Below are 10,056 nucleotides of genomic sequence, written 5' to 3'. Positions count from 1 at the left end.
AATAAAGTCATTTCAATTTCATTTCTTCTAACGTTGCTTGTCTGAGGGTCATTAGTTTCCCCCGAAAATTACAGTTCTTCATAGAACACACAACATTAACATATTATTACATTAGTAATTCTACTTTATAAAATATGGCAACAATGTAAGTTAACAATTGCTTATTTACAGACTGAGCAGATATAGAGCATCATTAGCAGGTGGTGTACTGTACAACGGGTTTATCAGGGATGAAAACAACTGTATGCATCTGGTAACGACATTGATGAGAACGGTGAGACTTAACCAAAACACTGTAGTTGCAGGCCATAAAACCCAAACAATAAGCTAAAAGAAAACTCAGGGGAACAACAGATTCAGCTAAAAATTCTCTGGGTTCGTCACAATTAGTGACTCCTTTCACATAACACATTCAATCCACTGCTAATATAACAAGACTAGGTCAAAACCTCATATGTGGCTGGACCACCCTTTATCTCTTTACTTCTCTCCTGCTCTCTGTGCTCACATATACAGTAGTTTAATCCAGCCGAATTCCCAATGAAGCTGTTCTCATTTCCATTTTTGTCTGTTTCTGTTGTCAGACAACGGAACAAGTATGAAACAGTGACTGAAACACAGCCTATCGATACCACATGTTAACCAGCGCTCACTTCCAAGATATTTCCAGGCTGCTGCTCTTCACTGCTTAAATCCTGGTTTTATAACCACGACGTCGTCTGACAGAATCACCAGACACATGAGTTACAGACAACGGCTGAGCTGTGATTTTCCTGACCTCGTGCTCACGGGGCAACACTGGCGACTCTCTTCCACGGAAAGTAGCTGAGGTTTGTCCAGAAAGTCACTCAATTTGTCGCTTGGTGCTTTGGGGAAGAAAACTCGCTAAAGGGTCTGAAAAGTGGGTAAATCTGGTGACAAAGGTGCTAAATTGGCAACACTGCCTGTAAACGACCCCCTGGTGACGCAATAGAGACTGTTTGCACCAATTCAGTTTGAAAGAGCAATGGCCAATCGTGTAGCTTCAGTCAGTCAGTCAGTCAGTCAGTCCGTCGGGGACACTATAACATGTGTTGGCAAGAAATTTGGTGCACATATCCATGCGGCCCATACAATGTATCTAGCACCACCATGAGTTTGATTTTTTAGTTCTTGAAAACTGAAATATGGTGTCTCGACAACTATTGGATGGACTGCTGTGAAATTTGATACACACATTCCTCGCCCCAAGAGGATGAACAGTAATAACTTTCATCTCCTGACTTTTATCCTTGCACACTCATCTGGCCAAAATTCTACTTTGGCCAATATTTTGGTTTGCCTGCAAAACTCATGACATTTCCATCAGCCTCAGGTGTACATTCTGTTTGATGCTAATTAGCAAATGTTTGCTTGCTAACACTCTAAACCAACAGCGTAACCATGGTAAACATCAACATGCAAGCATTACTCTTATAAGCATGTAAGCATTAGCGTTTAGCTCAAGTACAGCCTCATAGAGCCACTACTGTAGCTGTAGACTCCTACTGTAGTCTTGCTAAAAGTTAACGTTCCATCCAAACATTATTGGAGAAACGGCAATTGGATCTGGCAATTGCAAGATGATTAAAAAAATATTTTAAAATAAAAGGATCTGACGGAAGATATGTAGATATGATAAGTATCTGCATAGTATGAATGCCACAATAAAGGAAATGTAAGTATACATCACACTGAATTCATATGGTGAACAGGGTAAGGCATTATGATCCTCAAGTGAAACAAGTTATTTTTCCCCACAATAAAAATGCAGGCTATTCTTTCAGGTATGGACAGTCTAATGAATTTTACAATTTTCTTGTTTCCATATGAGAACACTGGTGACAGCAACAGGTTCTCTTGGTGCACTTGTACTTAATATGCCACTTAAGAGCCAATCTGTTTGTACGAGTTGTTTTTGCATAATTCAAAAAGTCTTTAATCTGAGAAAGTGCAAGTCTAAACAAAGGGCATCTGTTTCTGTTGCATTCAGTAACCCTTTCACTGTTGAAAGCTTTGGTGATGAGGTCAAAGAGACGAAGAGTATTAACATGGATACTGGCAATGATCATCAGACTGCATTCCATGCACATGATTGCATCGAAGCTTTGTAGTTCAACTCAGGTCAAAAAACCCACCCCAAAGATGGGTGCGGAAAGGCAGATAGAGTCAGTCGTCTTACGCAACACTATGGACGTGTAAGAAACCAGCAGCAGATCAAGACCGTAATACCTACCAGTAAGTTCCTGGGATCAAATGACAGTCCTTAGTCCTCTCCAAAACCTTCTGTATGTCCCAACTATGCGAGTATGGAATTTGTTTGCAAGTTGGACCTTTTCAGCAGTCTAGATCTAAAGGTTAGGTGTCATTGTCATCTCAACAGTGCAATGGCCCATTCAACTCTATTGAAGAAATGATTTACTGTGTGATGTTAAAATGGACAAATAAAGGTCTGGTATGGGTTCAAATTATGATCAACAACATTTTAGGCTTGTAAAGTGATGTTCACAAATAAATCCAAAATTTGTAGTTGTAAATCAACCTTTGTAAACCTATTAATTGAATCTGCATGAGAAATTCAAGTTTGTACGTATGTGGAAAGGTTTGTATTTGTAAAAAAAAAGAGAAACAATTAGAGCATGAGGGTCTGTGTCTCAGCCATCTCTGCTGAGTGCAGGTAGGATGTTTTAGTTATAGAGTGATTATCTCACAAGTACAGTTACAGATCTTCCAGTGGGTGGTGAAAGTCGAAGAGTAAGTATTTTAATGATCCAGATACTTACTCTGTAGGTCGGTGAAACTAAACAACCGTTAGACAAACGCATGGCTCAACACAGGAGGGCCAACTCATCAGGTCAAGACTCAGCAGTTTACCTACACATGAAAGATACGGGACACTCCTTCGAGGACAACAACGCACATATTCTGGATAGGGAGGACATGTGTTTTGAAAGCGGAGTGAAGGAGGCGATCTACGTTAAAGTAGAGCAACCGTCACCCAACAGAGGAGGAGCTCTACAACACCACTTATCCCCCCACCTACAATGCCGTCCTCTCATCTGTTCCCAGGAGATTTAACAACCATTCACACACACACACACACACGATACCTGGGACTCCACAATATTGAATATTTAGCAGGATTACTTGGAGTTGTACAGAATCTGACAATGGCTATGATTTCAGTTTTTTATCCCATTATTTCAAGATCATGAATTAATTTGCTCATTATTTCAGGATTACAAAATGTTCTCTTATGCTATGCTCATATTATCTACTTCCTACTTCCATTGTGTTTGACTGCCAATATTTAAACTGGCTTTTATCTGGTTTTGAGCTGCTTTTTATGATACACGTTTAGATATTGGATCTTTTTAAAAGAACCTTTTACTAGATAAGGAATTTTTAAGTTTTTTTAGAGCAACAGGCTGAGCAACTGCTCAGCAATGGTTCTGCTTACCTCACCCTCTGGCTGCGAAAGATGTCTCTGTCTCAGTGAGAAGATCGCTGTGTTGGAGGAAAGAATCCACAACCTCTACAAAATCCAGAAGCTCTGCACAGGGCCCCGTCCTGGAGAGCGGGCCGCACTGCATCCTGTCCGGCTTTCGCTGCTTCTCCTTTGGCTGCAGCCTCTGCTCCACTCTCTTCTGCTGCGCATCCAGCTGTTGTCTCTGCTGCTGGTGCAATTTATGTTCCCGCAGACCCCTGGCTCCTGCTCAGGGCTAAACCAAAATCCAAGGGTAGCTGCTCCACTCCATTAAACCTGGAACACTGGGAGGTGGTCAGGGACCGCAGAAAGAGGGGGAGACTTTCCCTTCAACTGGACATTGAGCTGGTGAACCGTTTTTACATCCTGGGTGAAGCTTTCCTACTACTTGCATCGGGCCAATGGTCTCTTCCAGCTTTCCCGACTCCCAGGTCAAAGCCCTGACTTTCATCTCCAGAATATTTCACTGCACGTCTACCGTGCATTGTGAATAAAGTTGCAGCACCATCTCCATCCTGAAGTGTCTCTGCTGCTCTGGAGGCCCCGGAGGAAGAGTGACTCTTCGTCTCTACGGCTCTAGCGCCAGACACGTGACGGAGGTCACAGCGCCAGGCTTCATACCACCACCGTCCTACCGAGATGGCAGCCAGTCCAGTAACCTGCGGAGCTGCTGTCTGCTCCAACAGCCCCTATCACCAGGTGCTGTCTCCCTCCTCTGCTCTCTTTATTGGTGACTCGATCATCAGACATGTGAGAGTCTGCAGAGCGCACACTCTCTGCTTCCCAGGTGCTACTGTACAAGACATTGTTGATAAAATACAAGGTATTTTAAATTCCTATCCTTACGTTGCCAGGTTCCTTGTTCGTGTCAGTTTGAACAACATCAGAAGACAGCAGTCCAAGCTGTTATACCAAGATTTCCCCCATCTCCTTGACATCCTTAATAAGTCCCAGAGCAATGTTTGTGCCCAGGCATACCCCAACCGCAGTTGTGGCAAGGGACCTGGCTCGCCTCTGCCTGTGACACCAACAGTGTACACTTTGTTGATAATTGCAAACTCTTCTGGAAACTTGGTCACCTAGTCGGAATACCGTGTCCTCCATCCCTGTGCTTCAATTCACATCTGCTGCCCATCAAAGCATCACGTTCAGTCCAGTGCTGACCTGTCCACCCCACGTTACTGACAGTTCACATCTCACACATCCCTCTTGAAACATCCACCTCCGGCTATTCATCAGAGTGCTGTCCCCCACGCTAGCTCCCCCCACCAGCCTCAGCCGTCAGTAACCCTCTCACCTGACTTTTTCCCCGTACAGACAATTATAAGGCGCAGGCCTTCCCGTCCGAATTCCAACTGTGCGCAGTGGCCTGCCAGGCTGTTGTTATCAATGGGTCTGTGATCCTCAGGATGGCGCTGTTTAATGATCATTCCACTGTATATAAATCCTTTATACTGAATAATTTTTTTTCAAAAACTCTGGATTTTCTATTTCTAACTGAGACTTGGCAGAGAAATATGGATTACAGCCCTCGAATAGAACTTTGCATGCCTGATTGAACTTTTATTTGCACTCCGAGGTCCTCGGGCCGGGGTGGATGACTCGCTGTGGTTTTACGGAACTGTTTTAGTTTTTTTTCGCTTTTGAATTGCAGATACCTAAAGTTGGTCGTTCTAATCCCTTTTATTGCTTCTTAATCTACTGTCCCCCTGGTTTTAACAGTTCTTTTATATCTGAATTCAATTATTTATTTATTTTCAATCCCCCATCATAAGGTTGGGCAGAGTTATTATGGTGGATGATATACAGCCTGGTATACTCTAGACCTTGCTTTTATGCATGGTTTAAATATCGACTCCATTTGTTCTGAAGAGCTGACTGTTACTGACCATAATTGTATCTTTTTCAACCTGTCTTTTAACATCGATTCTCTTCCCAGTAAACGTCTTGAAGTGCTTTCTTATCTTTAATTATCTCACTGCTAAAAATTTCTCTGTACCTTTTGACCCAAAAGCAGTGTTGTCTTCTCATGCACATGTAGATTGTTCATTTGGTCCTTTAACTCTCATTGCTCCTTCATTTTGGATAAAGTGGTTCCTGTTAAAATGCGATTTATCCCCCCCCCCTTTAATTCATCCCTCTGGTCAAACGACTCAATTTGTTGTTTCCGGCTTAAATGTCAGAGGGCAGAACGACTGTGGAAATCCACTGAGGTTAATACTCACCTTTTAACTGAGCTAAATAACATGATAAAATGCGAGGGTTTCTTATTTTGCCTTATTTATTTGTATATGTTTTATATATTTTCTTATTTCCACTAGTAAACACAACCCCAAAGTCCTGTTTGAAACTATTAATAACATTGTCACTCCTGCACCTCCTGATATGCAAGTTTTGTCAAATAAGGACTGCAGTCATTCTTGTGGATAAGATCAGAAGTGTCAGGTCTAGCATTACCCCCTCATCTGTTCCCCTTGCCACTTAATCAATTTAGCCGTCATTTTTGGACTCTTTCTCTCCCATTTCCCTGACTTCACTGAGCTGGCGGGCTAGTATGAAATCCTTCTCCAGTCCTGCTGATATTTTGCCTACGTCCAAGCTTAAAAATGCTCTCGAGTCTAATTGTCCACGCCTGATCTCTACGATAAACAGCTCCCTGCTATTTGGCTGTGTCCCGGCTTGTTTTAAAAATGCAGTTGTTCGGCCTCTTCTGAAAAAAAGCAAACTTTGATTCTTCTGTTCTAAATAACTACAGGTCCATATCCAAGCTGCTTTTATGTCAATAATTTTAGAAAAAGTTGTTGCTGAACAGCTCACTGCTTTGTTGAGTCTGGTTTCTGTCAGAAGCATTCAACAGAAACTGCTCTTCTCAGAATCTCCATTGACATAATGATGTCTACTGATGTGGGTGAGTTTTCAATTTTGTTGCTGCTGGATCTTAGCGTGCTTTCGACACTGCAGATCACAGAATCAAGACTGAAAGGCTTAGGCAGTGGGTGGGTGTCTCTGGGAGTCCCCTTGACTGGTTTTCCTCCTATCTCTCGGATAGGAGGTTTTCTGTGTCGCTTGGTCCCTACAGGTCTGATACTGCTGCTCTGTACTGTGGTGTACCTCAGGGTTCCGTCTTGGCTCCTATACTTGTTACTTTAGATACGCTTCACATTATTAGCAAATTCATTGGTATATCCTATCACTGTTATGCTGACGACGTTAAGCTGTATGTGTCCTTTAAGCCTGTTAACGCCGAAAAACTCTGTTTTGCACAACTGTTTGATTGCCATTAAGGAGTGGTTGTCTAACAGCTTCTTACAGCTAAACACAGATAAGACAGAGGTTCTGATCATTGCTCCAGACAGTATTGCTCCTAAGGTTGCCCAGAGTATTGGGTCCCTTTCCTCAGCTATATGTGCAAATTTAAGAAATCTCAGCGTTATCTTTGATCAGGCTATGCATTTTGACTACCATATTAAATCATTGACCCATACATGTTTTTTACAGCTCAGAAATATTGCAAAGCTCAGGTCTGTTGTGTCACAGCCTGACCTAGAGATGAATATTCACACTTTTGTGTCCGCCAGACAAGACTACTGTAATTCCCTTTTCACTTGTCTTGTCAAATCATCTCTGGATCATCAACAAATGGTCCAAAGTGCTGCTGGGATGTTAACCAGATCCAGGAGGGCAACTCACATCACACCCAGTTTGCATTCTTTACACTGACTTCCCATCAGGTTTAGGATTCATTTTAAGGTACTTGTTCTCACGTGAAAAAAAACCCTGAATGGTCATGAGTGACCTTCTACATCCGTGAACTTCTCCATCCCTATATCACCAGTGGGTCTCTTAGGATCTTCTGACCAGGGCCTGCTGACTTTGTTGCGCTCTAGACTAAAACGAAAAGGTGATACCAAAAGACTAATGTGTTCAAATTGGCCTTTTTCCCACGCTAAGATGTCTAGTGCTTGTTCTTTGGTGTGTTTATTTGCAGTCCTTGGTTGCTTGGGTTTTTTTTGTTTTTATGTTTTTTTTTTTTTTTTTTTTTTTTTTTCTTTTTTTTTTTTTTATGTTTGTATGTTTTGTTTTTTTGTGTTGTATGTTTTATGTTTTCATTTTTTTATTTTTTTTTTTCTTAATTTGAGTTTTATTTCTTTGATGAAAGCTATACCAAATAAATGTATCATTATTTTTACTCACCCCTCGGTCTAGAGTCCAGATCATTTGCCATTTTCTATTTTTCGTATGCACTTTGGCTTTTTTAGAATGTACCCAACTGTTGATTTTGCAAAACCAGCTACCTTTCTATATATCTGATAGATTTTTGGTTTGTTTTGAGCATCATTATTATCGCTTTCACTTGCACGGACAGTTCCGGCTTAATCGAAACAACAACTCTCAACTCTCAGTCCACTCGGAGCCACGTGTACACGAACTAACATTGAAACCACACACAGCTGCTGAATAAAAATTTAGTAGTCAGGTGTCCAAGTACTTTGTGAGTAAGTGTCAAGAACTTTTGCAGTTTGGGTACTTGGGCCCTATGCGTTGGGTGCAGTTCTTTCTATATGATGTAAACCTGCTCAAATTAAAGATTTGACGCTTTAATGTAGTATCCATCATTTCCTTTTTTCATGAGCCTGAAAGATAAAAATTGTGTAACTGTCCAAATACTAAAATTCTGGCCTGCATGTAAGTCTTGCCGGTGTGTGGACATGAGAGAGGTTATTCATCAGGTTCACAACAGGGCCTTACTACTGAGGAATGAATTGTTCTTTCTGAAAAAGGACAGGAGCAGACACAAAAACCCTTTTTTGTCATCCACTGCAGAAGAAAAGCACATTTAAGCACATTATTCTGGGGGGTGTTAGATTTGGCAACGGAGTCAACTGCCTCAAGCAAGCGGAGGCCCAACCTGGCCTCTGTCATACACAAAAGGCAAATGCTTGGGAGTTGATTTAGGGTTAGGGCACTGTAGGGGAACACCTCATCCATTAGAAATAAATGGGTGATGAAAATAAGAACCATGACGTATAAAAAAATACGGTAATCACACGACGATCCACCAGCAGGTCAAAGTGTTCACTTATCCCAAAATATTTCACTGTGAACTGGATGGATTGGTTTAGTGCTAGTGCTAAGATGGCAAAACATGATAAACGTTATACCTGCTTAACATGAGCGTGTTAAGCAGTTTCATTATGAGCATGTTAGCATACTGATGTTAGCACTTACCTCAATGAAGGGCTGTGCCTATCAGAGCTCACAGAGCCTCACAGGGCTGCTAGCATGATTGTAGAGTCTTAAAATGGAATTACCCTTCTGAGGGGTTCCTTTGTTGTGTTCCTTTGTTCCCATAGCTGTTTCTTTTACACTTGTTATGTGCAACTTTTATTTTTAACGTTCAATGTGCCAAGTCCAAAATGTCTTTTCTTCTGCTGTCAATATGCTCTTACACTGGTCCCAACTGTTGGCATCCAGTTTTGGTAAAATGGGTGGCTTATGACAGTGGACTTTACATGACCCTATGTTTTCCGTCTGTGAGACCACACACAATGCTAAGTCACACACAAGCAATTACTGCAGTTACAATTGCCACAAATCAGAGGGAGCCTTGAAGGACAGTGGGAAGTGGGAAGTGGATTTGCATACCACACATACTGGGCTTGGCTGGCCCAGCGCAAGCCTGGTCATGTGGACTAGCTGGTGTGCTTTTGCTCTGATAACTCAAAATGCTCTGCCATCAGCAGAAGACAAGGATTTAGAAGATTAAAAAAAACTAGTCTCCTCACTGTTGCATTTCAACTAGCCATGTCCATCTTGTCTTACCAGTTGTTTTCAGCTATTCAGAGATCTAATCGTTGAAGTTTTAGGTATCCACAAAACAAAACATTAATCATTATGTTTTTGAAGTTTTTCTTCCTATTTTTTATTCAAATATCTGCTCAGTGTTCTGTGTATAAAAACAGAAAAGCAAACTGTCTGGTGCATTACATTAGTGATTATCACAGACAAATACATACTAATTTCCGATATTGGAAAACAATGGAAATTTAGCGTAAATGTTGCCGTCTTAAGATGTCTCCCGGGCCCAGCTACATTGCCTAATCCTTCTCTGACAGCACCAACTGAAGAACAAGTGCTCTAAGATTACAGAACCCTCACGTAATTTCATATTCATTTGGCATACCAAAGCACAGTATAAGAAAGATACCAAAAATACTATACTATGCTTCCTCTTGGGGCATTTAGCACTGTCACCTCACAACATGAAGGTTCTGGGTTCCAACCTGCCAGCCAGATGGGACCTCTCTGTGTGGAGTTTGCATGTTCTCCCTGTGCTTACGTGGGTTTCCTCCGGCCTCCTCCCACAGTCCAAAGACATGCAGGTTAACTGGCAACTCTATATTGCCCGAAGGTGTGAATGTGAGCGTGACTGGTTGTTTGTCTCTGTTTGTCGGCCCTGTGATAGAATGGTCACCTGTCCAGGGTGCACCCAGCCTGTCGCCCAGTGTCGGTTGGGATGGCTCCAGCCCCCCCCCCACAACCCTCAGAGG

This window comes from Xiphias gladius, chromosome 3 (assembly GCF_016859285.1).
Source record: "Xiphias gladius isolate SHS-SW01 ecotype Sanya breed wild chromosome 3, ASM1685928v1, whole genome shotgun sequence".
Classification (NCBI taxonomy): Eukaryota; Metazoa; Chordata; class Actinopteri; order Istiophoriformes; family Xiphiidae; genus Xiphias; species Xiphias gladius.
This window is presented reverse-complemented; position numbering follows the sequence as displayed.